Raw genomic sequence first — 12,339 nt, 5'->3', positions numbered from 1 at the left:
AATATTAATTCTCTTGAATTTTCCAGCTTTAAACTGTGAAGCGTAACAGGAGAGTTAAGGATTGTCAGTGATGGAGGGCATTTCATGTAGAATTTTAGATCTTCAAAAAAAGAGACACTAAGAAAAAGTCTAGTGATTCTTCAAATCCTAAGTTAATAACAGCCATAATTCTGGTGCATTAGGATCATTTGTATAATTATTCAACTTGGTTGTGAATTAGTTTCATTGGAAACATAGACAAATCCAAAAACATAAAAAGTTGTGGTAAAATATGTGACATCAACTTTACCATTTTAACCGATTTTAATTACAATTCCAGTAGTATTAGTGCTTTTATGTTATTGTGCAACCATCACCACTGTCCATCCTCAGAACTCTTTCCCCCTAGCTTTACTGAGACATGATTGAGGAATAAAAATTGTACATACCTAGGGTAAAAACATGATGTTTTCATAGATTAAGATCTGTACATTGTGAAATGATCACTACAATTGAGCTAATTAACACATCCATCGTGTCACATAGTTGCTGTTTATGTGTGTGTGGTGACAACACTTGAGATCTACTATCTTGGGAAATTTCAAGTATTCAATACATTGTTATTAACTATAATCACCACGTGGTACATTAGGTCTCTAGCTCTTATGTATTTTGTAAATGAAGGTTTGAAACCTTTAGCTAATATGACTCCTTTTCTCCCACCCCCACCCCCAGCCCCTGGTAACCATCACTCTACTCTCTGTTACTATGAGAATGGATTTAGCTTTTTTTTTTTTTTTTTTGAGATTCCACATATAGGTGAGATCATACAGTAGCTGTTTTTCTGTCTGGTTTATTTCACTTAGCATAATGTTCTCCAGCAAATAAAAGGATTTCCTTCTTTGTAAAGGCTAAATAACATTCATTACACACACACACACACACACACACACACACACCCTCCACACACGTTTTCTTCATTTATCTGTTGACAGACACTTAGGTTATTTCCATATGTTGGCTATTGTTAATAATGCTGCAATGAATATAAGAGTGCAAATATCTTTTTGAGATAGTGATTTTATTTCCTTTGAATACATACTCAGAAGTGGGAGTATAAAAAGGATGCCTATTTATTTTGTTGACTATTTCCTTTGCTGGGCAAAAGCTTTTTAGTTTGATACAGTCCCACTTGTTTATTTTTATTTTTCTTGCCTGTGCTTTTGGTGCCAAATTAAAAATATTATTGCCAAGACCAAGTGAAGAAGTTTTCCCCATGTTTCTTGGAGGAGTTTTATAGTTTAAGGTCTTACATTTCAGTTATTAATCCATTTTGAATTTCTTCTTGTGTATGGTGTAAAAGAGGAGCCTAGTTCGTTCGTTCCTTCCTTCCTTCTTTCCCTTCCTTCCCTTCCTTTCTTTTTCTTTCTCTCCTTCTCTCTCTTTCTCTCCCCACCTTCTTCCATATGGCTATTCAACTTTCCTGACAACATTTCTTGAAGACACTATCCTTGCCCCATGGTGTATTCTTGATGTATTTGTCAAAAATTAGTTGACTATATCTGTGTAGGTTTATTTCTGGGTTTTCTATTCTATTTCATTGGTCTATGTGTCTGTTTTTTTTTTTATGCCAGTATTGCACTATTTTGATTACTATAGATTTGTAATGCAGTTTAAATCAAGAAGTGTGATCTCTACAGCTTTGTTCTTGCTCAAGATCACTTTTGCTATGCAGGGTCTTTTGTGATTCCATACAACATTTAGAATTGTTTTTTCTATTTCTATAAAAAATGCCATTGGAATTTTCATAGAGATTGAATTGAATATGTAGATCACTTTGGGTAGTATGGACATTTTAACAATATTAATTATTTCAGTCTATGAATATAGGATACCCTTGCATTTATTTGTGTCTTCTTCAATTTCTTTCATAAATACTTTATAGTTTTCAGTATACAGATATTTCACCTCCTTTGTTAAATTTACTCTTAAGTATTTTCTTCTTTTTGATGCTATTGTAAATGGGATTACTTTCTTGATTTCTTTTTTGAATAGTTGGTTGTTAGTATATGGAAATGCAACTTATTTTTGTATGTTGATTTTGTCAAGCAACTTTTCTTAATTTGTTTACCAATTTTAACAGTTTTCTTATGGAGTCTTTAGGGTGCTCTATTTATGAGATCATGTCATTTGCAAATGGAAACAATTTAACTTCCTCCTTTACAATTTGGATGCCTTTTCTTTCTTTCTCTTTCCTAATTGCTCTGGCTAGGACTTCCAGTATCATGTTGAATAGAAGTGTTGAGAATGGACATCCTTGTCTTATTTCTAATTTAAAGGAAAAGCGTTTAGCTTTTCACTATCAAATATGGTTTTAGCTGTGGGTTTGCCATATACTGCCTTTATTATATTGAGGTACATTTGTTCTATACCTAATTTGCTGTGGGTTTTTATCATGAAGGGATGTTGAATTTTGTCAATACTTTTTCTGCATCTATTGAGATGATCATATGCTTTTCCCCTCTTCATTTTGTTAATGTGGTGTTTCACATTTATTGATTTGCTTATGTTGAACCATCATTACATTCCAGGGATAAATTTCACTTTTTCATGGTGTATGGTCCTTTTAATATGCTATTGAATTTGGTTTTAAAGTATTTTGTTGAGGATTTTTGCATCTATGTTCCCCACCAGGAATTTTCTTTTCTTGTAGTGTCCTTGCTGGCTTTGGTATCAGGGAAATGCTGGCTATGTAAAATGAGTTTGTGAGTATTTTCTTCTCTTCAATTTTAAAAGAGTTTGAGAAGGATTGTGTTAATTCTTCTTTAAATGTTTGGTAGAATTCACCAGTGAAGCCATCTGTTCCTGGACTTTTCTTTGTTCAGAGATTTTTTACTATTGAATCTCTTTACTGATTATTGGTGTGTTCTAGTTTTCTGTTTGTTCATGATTCAGTCTTTATAGATTGTATGTTTCTAGGAATTTATCTATTTTTTCAAGGTTATTCAATTTGTTGACATATAATTTTTTATTGTAGTCTTTTATGACCCTTTGTATTTCTGTAATATCAATTGTAAAATGTCCCCTGTTTCATTTCTGATTTTAATTGAGTCTTCTGTCTCTTTTTTAGTCTAGCTAAAAGTTTATGTTTTTTTAATCCCTTCAAAAAACAAGACTTAGTTTTGTCAATCTTTTCTGTTGTTTTTCTAGTTTCTATTATATTTATTTCTGCTCTGATCTTTTTTATTTTCTTTTACTAAATTTGGGCTTAATTTGTTATTTTATTCCTACAAGTGTAAAGTTAGATTGTTTATTTACTTTTACCACTGAGTTTTATACTTTCAAATGTCTTCATGTTACTAATTAGTATTCTTTTCTCTCAGCTTAAGAACTTTCTTTACCATTTCTTGTAAGGCATGTGTAGTGGTGATGAACTCCTTCAGTTTTTGTTTGTCTGAAAAAGTCCTTATTTCTCTCCCATTTCTGAAGGGCAGATTTACCAGGTAAATTATTCTTGGTTGGCAGTTTTTGTCTTTCAGTACTTTGACGATATCATGCCTCCTAGTCTGCAAAGTTTCTGCTGAGAAATTCCCCTGACAGCCTTGTTGAGGTTCCCTTGCATTATTTTGTCTTACTGCTTTCAAAACTTTCTTTGTTCATTTATTTATTTATTTTTTATTTATTTATTTATTTTATTTCAGCTCATTATGGGGGTACAAAAGTTCAGGTTATATATATTGCCCATGCCTCCCCATTCCCCCGAGTCTGAGCTTCAAGTGTGTCCATTCCCTAGACAGTGCACATCGCTTGATAGATTGATTACAATGTGTCTTAGTGAAAATCATCTTTGTGTTGAATCTGTTTAGAAACCTTTGAGTTTCCTATACCTGAACATTCATATTTTGCCTCAGATTTGGGAAGTTTTCTCCCTTTATTTTTTTAAATAATCATTCTGCCTTTTCTCTTTTCTCCTTTTGAGACCCTAATAATGCAAATATTGGTTCTTTTAATGGTGTTCCATAAGTTCCACGTCTGTCTTCTATTCCTTTTTTTCCCCTCTTTTATTCTCACTGGATAATTTCATATGATCTGTCTTCAAATTTGCTTATTCTTCCTTCTTTTTGATCAATCCTGTCGAAGTTCTTTATTGCATGTTTCAGTTCAGTCATTGTATTCTTTAGGTCTAAAAATCTCTTGTTTTGTTAAATGTTTGCTTTTTGTTAAACTTCTCATTTTTTTGCACTTTTTCCTGATTTCATAAATTATTTATTTGCTTTATCATATAGCTCACTCAGATTTTTTAGAACAATTATTTTAAATTCTTTATCAGGCAATTTGTGGATCTCTATTTCTTTGGGGCCAGTTAGTTGGAGTTTATTGTGTCACTTTAATTGTGTCATGTTTCTCTGATTCTTTGTGATCCTTATAGCCTTGTGTAGGTGTCTGTACATTTGAAGAAGCAGATGTTTTTTAGAATTTAAGGACTTGTTTCTTTATGAAAAGACTTTCACCTGGGGGGTTGAATGTGGCATACTGGAGTATGATTTGGCACCAGGTCTATTATTGTGGGATGCCAAATGTAAGGGGTTATGATGTCTCCAAGTCTGTGGGGATGTGGTATATCTAATCAACTCTGGCATCTGGGTTTTATTGACATTGGCAACTGTGTGGTCCTTGGCAGCAATTGCTACAGCAGGTCTACAGTGGCAGCAGGTGTTTTGGGGGTCCTGAGCAGCCTCTCTGACTATAGCAAGAAGGTATGGGAGCAGGCCATGGGTATGGGGGCTTGGGCCAGCAGTAGGCCTGTGTTTGGCTATAGGAACTGGCTGCAGGCATATATGTGGTGGTGAAGGTCAGTGCCAAGAGCAGGGATTGGAGCCAACTGCAGACACATACATGACTGTGGGGGCCAGTGGTGTGTGTGTGTGTGTGTGTGTGTGTGTGTATACATAGCTATAGGACTCAGAGCTTGTGGCATGCTTGTACATGGTTGCAGTGGCCAGTTGCAGACTTGCACATAGCAGTGGGGGCTTGTGACAGGGGTCAGGCTACAGAGATCAGCTCCAGGTGCTAAGCACAGTGGGGAATGAAGGAAATGGAGGGCAAGACTGGCTGCAAGTGCACATGCAGCTGCAAGTGCTGATATTGGCAGTAAGTACACACATGTGGCTACATGGGCCAGCTGTTGGCACACACATGGCTATGAGATCTGGCAATGGGGGTTGGAGCCAACTGCACATATGACCATGGCTGTGTGGTGATGGAAGCTGGGACCTGTGGTGGGGCCCAGGCTGTTTATGGGCTTCTGCACTGCACTGTGGCTATGCTAGGTCCCTGGGCTGGGGTTTTCTTGGCAGCAGTGGCTGGTGAGGCTCTAGGGATGAGGCAGGGAGAGGATTAGCATCTTGGGCAGCTAGAGACAGCAAAGGTGATAAACTACAGAACCGCAGGGTGTTAATAGTGAAAGCTAAGGGGTCCCCCGTGACTTTGCTGGCTGTTGGTTTCCTTGGTGCTGAAAGCTGCTGGGCCCTCTGTAGAGCAGGTTGGTGGCATTTGTAATGGTGAGCCCTGTGGAGTTCTCGGCAGTGAAATCTGTGTGTGTGTGTGTGTGTGTGGCGGTGGCGGGGACAGTGTACAGTGGCCCTGAAGTCTGTTGAGGTCCTTGGTGGAGAAACCTGCTGGGGTCCTTTGCAGAACAGGGCCCTAGGACCCTGATACTGATAACCCCCACGCTTCTTTATTTGCGTCATCATCAGATGTCTCAGCTTCCTCGATTTCCCCAGCAATCTGGGTGGGAAGAAACTGAGGGAGGTAATTTAGGCAGTGTCCTGAATGGCTGGGGAAGCTGTTTTTTCACCCTGCTCTCCTCTTCCCTGGGTGGGGCAGTACTCAAGAGCTGGGGCATTTCGTGTTGAGCAGTGCCAACCTGGAATATACGATGATGCAGGCAAAACAAAACTGTTCTTCTTAACTTTTTTTTTTTTTTGTACACTTATCCTCTGGTGTGTGTTTGTTTGTTTGTTTGTTTGCTGTACTGTGTTGCTGTAGCTTCTTAAGTAGACTCCTGGGCTCTACTATGGTAAGTTTTGTTTATAGAAAGCTAATTGTTGTTGTTTATGGTGTGGACAAAGGCTGAGATCTCCTCTTCTGCTATTTTGCTGACTTCCAGGACATTTCATCATCTCAAACTGAAACTCTGTACCCGTTAAATAACACTTCCCCATTATCTCATCCTTCCAGCCACTGGTAACTGCTTTTCTACTTTCTATCTCTATGAATTTGACTATTCTGGGCACCTCATCTGAGTGGAATCATACAATATTTCTCATTTTGTGTCTGGCTTATTTCATTTAGCATGATGTTTTAAAGTTTATCCATGTTACAGCTTGTATCAATTTTTTAAAAAATTTTTTCTTTTTAGTAGGCTTTATTTTTTAGACAAGTTTCAGGTTCACAGAAAAATTTGGAAAGTATGGAGATTTACCATATTCACCCTGCCGGCCCCCTCCACAGCCTCCTTCACTATCAATATTCCACACCAGGGTGGTGCATTTGTTACAATTGATAAATCTACATTGACACGTCATTATCACCCAAAGTCCATAGTTTATATTAGGGTTCACCTTTGGTGTTGTGTACTTTATGGGTTTTGACAAACGTGTAATGCCGTGTATCCACCATTGTAGTTCTTTAAAGAGTAGTTTCACTATCCTAAAATTCTCTATGCTACACCTGTTTATTCCTCTCTCCCCACTAACCTCTGGAAATCAATCATCTTTTTCCTGGCTCCATAGTTTTGACTAGTTCAGAATGTCATATAGTTGGAATCATACAGCATGTAGCCTTTTCAGATTGGCTTCTATCACATAGTGATATGTTTTTAAGTTTCCTTCATGTCTTTTTGTGGCTTGATAGCTTATTTCTTCTTATCACTGAAGAATATTCCATTGTCTGAATGTACCACAATATATCTATTCATTTACCTATTGAAGAACATCTTGGTTGCTTTCAAATTTTGGCAATCATGAATAAAGCTGTTATAAGCATTCACCTGCAGGTTTTTGAATGAATGTAAGTTCTTAACTTCTTTGATCATATGGTCAGAGTGTGTTTTAACTTCTTTAGATCATGTGGTAAGAGTGTGTTTAATTTTGTAAGAAACTACCAAATTGTCTTCTAAAGTGACTGCACCATTTTGCATTCCCATCAGCAATGAATGAGAGCTCCCATTGCTCCACATTTTTTCCAGCATTTGGTGTTGTTAATGTTTTGGATTTTGGCCATTCTGTTGTGTCTTTATTGACATCTCATTGTTGTGTTAATTTGCAGGTTCCTACTTATGTATGCCCTGCATCTTCTCATATGCTTATTTGCTATCTGGGTATCTTCTTTGGTGAGTTGTCTGTTCAGATCTTTTGCCTATTTTTATTGGATTGTTTTCTTTCTTATTTTTGAGTTTCAAGAGTTCTTGGTATGTTTTGTATACCAGTTATTTCACATATGTGTTTTGTAAATATTTTTCCCAGTCTGTAGCTTTTCTTCTCATTCTCTTGATGTATCAGAATTTCAATTAAGGGCAAGTAATATTCTAATGCATGTATATATCACATTGTATTTATTGATTTATCTACCTATTCATAATCACCTTTTTGTGATTGTGAATAATACTACCATGAATATTGGTGTGTAAATATCTAACTCCTTGCTTTCAATTTTTTTGGGTAGATCCCAGAAGTGGAATTTCTGGATATCTCTTTGCTTTTAAAAATTCTTTGTTAGCACAACTAAACAATTATACTCAATTTTTATTTCTGTGAACAAAGTAGTCATGTAGCATTCACAATAAGCCACTATTATAACAATCTTTGCTCTTTGTGTGGCTTTACCATTTCTTGTTAGTAAGTGAAGAATGAATCAGCAGTCTGCCAGCTTCAGGAAAGCAATTATGATCCTTGACTGCAAATAGATTTGCCTGAAGAGAAAGTGAAGTGAATAGAAGCAAATGGCAATTTATAAAATACCTCTTTAAAAATATAAGCGATACCTCATTGTTCCCAACTGAAGGGATAAATCCTGGTTTCAAATAGAGGTCTGATAAAAGTAGATTAGAATAAAAAGCTCTAAAAAGAATCACAGAGAATCCAAATGAAATCTAATTCCCTGCTTCCTCATAACCTAAAAATACCCAAAGTGGCAGCAGTATAATATTATTGTATTTTCTATGCAAAAAATAAAATTTTCTATTTTTCTTAAAATGCCAAGAAATAGGGATCTCATGGAGATTTGCAATATCAACCTATGAAAAAAGAAATTATTTTAGATATGTAGCCTTTAACTAGGGTAACATTTTATCAGCTGTGCATGGAGATTACATTGAGTTTATGATCTGAATATAAAATGCATTTTGTATCTGAGGTCTAGAAAATAATTATGACTTTTCACTTAATGTCTTCTAAAAATAAAAATATATTTAAGCAATATAACTAAACTTTATATTAAAAATATTATTCTTGGACAGGGTCAAGATGGTGATTGCACAATGCTGCTATCATGAAGAGAATTGCAAGTGGCAAATAGATATCCACCTTTGGATTGATCATCTGAGTGAGAGCACTGGGAATCCATGGACAGAAGGCAGGAGTGAAGTGAAGACGGTTTAAGTGGGACAAGCTGCTCAGCAGGACTGGAGGTAATTAGGGAAGGTGCCTACAAGTAGGAAAGGGACAGATGAGAGAATTCCCAGCTCCATGCTTCCCCTGAGGATACTGCAACTGGAGTGGCAGGAGGGCCCCTTCACCCAGCAGACCTCCAGATTGATACAGAGACTGATTGGAGGCTGCGCAGCTGTGTTGCTCCTGAGAGAAGGGATGGTTTGCAAGCCCTGGGCGCTGCCACTGGTGCCATTGTAACATGCCAACCCTGGAACACTGCTTTTGTCCAGGGGTCAGATCTGTGACTACTGCTGCCCCCTTGCCCCTGCCAGGCAGGGAGGGAGCAGGGAATCCTAGCACTCATGTATGCCTTGTGGATAGATGATGGGCATCCCTGCTGCTGCCGGGGTCCCTGGGGAGAGCAGGAGACCATGGGTCTGGTGCCCACTGCTATGTCCTGGGTGATCCCATTCAATCACACTTTCTGTGGGACCCAGGTGGAGCATGTGCTCATAGCCCTTGGTGTTCACTGTCCACTGTTGAGGCAGTGGAACTGCTGCCACCATTGCTGCTACTTGAGAGGCCCCCAGTGGGATGAAAGCCAGTGCAGCTGCCAGTTTTGGATCTGGGCAGACTGCGTGCCATGGACCTGTGCCATCCTCCACAAGTGCCCTGTGTGCTGTGCCCTGCATGCACCCTGTCCTGCCCATGCATCCTTCCCCACAACACCCATGGACCAGCTCCATCTCATGTAGGTGCCCTGCCCAATGGATCTACTCTGTCCCAGGGTCCTGCTCCACCCTGTGCTTGGCACCGGGGGCCCACTATGCCCTGCACCACACCCTGCACTCACCTTGCCCTGCCCACATGCCTGGCACCTTAGCCATCCAGGCCTACATACATGTACACTGTGTCCAGAGAACCTCCTCCATCCTCTGCACGTGCCGTGTCCTGTTGGCCAGCCCCACTTTTTTGTGTGCACAGCTGGCACCAGAGGCCAGCCCTGCCACAGTGGCCTAGTGATAACCACAGGGGAATAGGGGAGATGTAGTAGAGCAGCTGTTTGCACTCCATTAAAGGTTCATAGTACATCTACCTCTCTCCTGCCTGGTCAAGCTTCCAGAGTAGGATCCAAGCACACCATCCTATGGACCCATCCTATCTTCACCAAGAAATGGAGGTCCCAGAAGAGGAGAGCAGGTGAACCATATCTGCTATCTGTTTTGAGCTGAGGAAGAGGCCTCAGATGAGAAGGAACCATAATAAAAACTCTGGCAACATGAAAAAACAGGATGTCTCAACACCTTCAAAGGATCACAATAGCTCTCCAGCAATGAACTCCAACCAAAGGGAAATTGTTGAAATGACAGATATGGAATTCAGATTATGGGTAGCAAGTAAGATAAATGGAATTGGGGAGATGGTAAAAACCATCTCAAAGAGATGAGAAAAATAATTCAGGATATGAACAAAAAATTCACTAAGGAGATAGATAACATTAGTAAAGAGATAACAGAACTTAAAGGAATGGAAGAGTCATTTAGGGAATTTTAAAATACAGCAACAAGCTTTAACAGCAGGCTAGGCCAAGAAGAAGAAAGAATTTCAGAGCTGGAAGACAAGGATTTTGAAGTTACCCAGTCAGTAAAAAATGTAGAAAAAAGAACAAAGAAGAATGAACAATCACTGAGAGAAATATGGGATTACGCAGAACAAACAAATGTAAGAATTATAGCTATCCCTGAGGGAGATGAAGAAAAAGCAATGAGCATGGAAAACCTATTTGAGAGAATAACAGAGGAAAACTTCCTTGGTATTGCTAGAGGTTTAGATATCCAGACACAAGATGGTCATTGAACACCTGGAAGATTCATGGCAAATAGGATATCACTAAGACATAGAGTCATCAGTCTGACCAAAGTCAAAGTGACGGGGAGAATCTCACAAGCTGTGAGATGAAACCAACAAGTTACTTACAAAGAAAAACCCATCAGACTGACATCAGACTTCTCAGCAGAAAACTTTCATGCCTGAGGGGATTGTAGTCCCATTTTTAGTTTTCAACAGAATAACTTCCAGCCAAGAATTTTGTATCCTTCAAAACTAAGTTTCATAAATGAAGGAGAAAGAAAATCTTTCCCAGACAAGCAAACACTAAAGGAATTTGTCACCACTAGACCTGACCTACAGGAAATGCTTAAAAGTGTTCTATACATGGAACAGAGCAATCAATACCTAGCAGTATAAAAACACCCCAAAATTAAAGTTCAAAACTCTTATAAAACATTAACATGATGAGAAAACAAAGCAACTAGGTATCATCATTCAACATGATGAGCTGAACAGTATTGTACATATCAATACTAACATTGAACTGTCTCTAGTAGATCTAAGCAAAGAAATAAACAGCAACATCATAATTACTGGAGACATTAACACTCCACTGACAGAACTGGACAGATCACTGAGGCAGAAGATTCACAAAGAAACACTGGGCTTAAACAGAACTCTAGAACAAATGGACCTAACCAACATCTACAGAAAATTCTACTGAAAGACAGCAGAATGTACATTCTTCTCATCAGCACATAGGACATTTTCCAAGATAGAACATATGTTAGCCCACAAAACAAGTCTCAGCAAATTCAGAAAAATCAAAATCATTCCATGTATCTTTTCAGATCACAGCGAAATAAAAATAGAAATCAACTCAAAGAGGAATTCTCAAATCTATACAAAGTTATGCAAATTAAATAACCTGCTGCTGAACAATCCTTGGGTCAATGACAAAATTAAAGTAGAAATCAAAATATTTTTTGAACTGAATGGCAATCATGACACAAGTATCTAATATCTATGGGATACAGTAAAAGCACTGTTAAGAGGGAAATGCCTAGCCTTAAATGTTTACATCAAAGAGACAGAAAGATCACAAATTAACAACCTAATGTTGCACCTGGAGAAACTAGAAAAAAAAAAAAAAGAGCAAACCAAACCCAAAGCTAACAAAAGAAAATAAATAACAGAGCTCAGAGCTGAACTAAGTGAAATGGAAACCAAAAAACAATACAAAGGATCAATGAACCCAAAAGTTGGTTCTTTGAAAAGATAAACAAAATCAATAGACCTCTAGCTAGATTAACCAGAACCAGAAAGGATCCAAATAAGTTCAGTAAGAAATGAAAAAGGATATATTACAACTGATACTAAAGAAATACAAAATATCATCTACTAATTCGATAAAAACCTCTGCACACTCTGCACACATAAACTAGATTAGAGGAAATAGACAAAATTTTGGAAACATATGACCTCTCAAGCTTGAATCAGGAATAAATAGAAATCCTGAATAGAACAATAATAGGTAATGAGATTGAAAGAGTAACAAAAATTATCCCAACAGAAAAAAAGCCCCAGACAAGATGGATTCATAGCCAAATTATACTAGGCCTACAAAGAAGAAATAATACTCATTCTGCTGAAATTGTTCCATAACACTGAGAAGAAAGGAGTCCTCCCTAACTGATTCTACACATCCAGTATCACCCTGATACCAAAACAAGAAAAGGACACAACAAAAAAAGAAAACTACAGACCAATATCCCTTATGAACACAAGATGGAAAAATCCTAGAGACGTAAACTAATGGAACAGCATAGAGAACCTGGAAATAAAACAATATAGGTATGTCCAGCTGATTTTTGACAAT

The sequence above is a fragment of the Eulemur rufifrons genome, chromosome 16 (assembly GCF_041146395.1).
Source record: "Eulemur rufifrons isolate Redbay chromosome 16, OSU_ERuf_1, whole genome shotgun sequence".
In the NCBI taxonomy this organism is placed as follows: domain Eukaryota; kingdom Metazoa; phylum Chordata; class Mammalia; order Primates; family Lemuridae; genus Eulemur; species Eulemur rufifrons.
The sequence above is the reverse complement of the archived record's forward strand: the minus strand, read 5'-3'. Positions refer to the sequence as shown.